Genomic DNA, 698 nt, shown 5'->3' with positions numbered 1-698 from the left:
ACGGCTAGACCTGGTTCTTAGCGCTGCGGAAGCGAGGGTATCATATTGTTTGTGTCGGCATCGGCGGCGTTGTCCCTGAAACCAACTCCGCAGCTGGGGTTGACTCACTATCGGCGTCAGCGGCATCAGTCAGTCGCTGCTATCTCTTCCCTCCTCCCTTTATCGTGTTGTCCGCTTGCTGCGCGCGCTTCTGCCCCCATCGTTTGCCGCTGGGTGTACACGCCGCCCCCCTCCCCCCTCTTCCTGCGAGTCTCCGGTTGTCAAAGCGCCGGCTCGAACTTAATTCCTTTCTTCGCTCCTCCTCCAATGCAACCCCTGTGCGGTGGCAATCAGAGAGCCAGATCGGTGGCGGCGGATCTGTATATGTGCACCGCCCGAGCCGAAATTGCCGCTGCCGTTCGCCACTGCGAAATTATCTGCCAGTTCTTTCTGAGCCATGAGCGAGACGACCGATGGAAGTCCTCCGTCTGCTGCTGCTGCTGCTGCTAAACGAGCTGCCAGAGCAGAGACCACAAAGCTTCATTCATGACTGTCAAGAACTGTTAGTGGAGTCTTTGTTAAAGGAATACGTGTGAAAAATAAAAAAAAATTCTGTGATAGCGCATACATGTGTTGCTCGATTTCTTTGCCTCAATCTATCGAAAAGGTGAAACAGCTTATTTGCTGCGCTCAAATTTCGCATTAGGAAGTAACGTAAT

This window comes from Dermacentor albipictus, unplaced genomic scaffold (assembly GCF_038994185.2).
Source record: "Dermacentor albipictus isolate Rhodes 1998 colony unplaced genomic scaffold, USDA_Dalb.pri_finalv2 scaffold_14, whole genome shotgun sequence".
NCBI lineage: Eukaryota > Metazoa > Arthropoda > Arachnida > Ixodida > Ixodidae > Dermacentor > Dermacentor albipictus.
The sequence above is the reverse complement of the archived record's forward strand: the minus strand, read 5'-3'. Positions refer to the sequence as shown.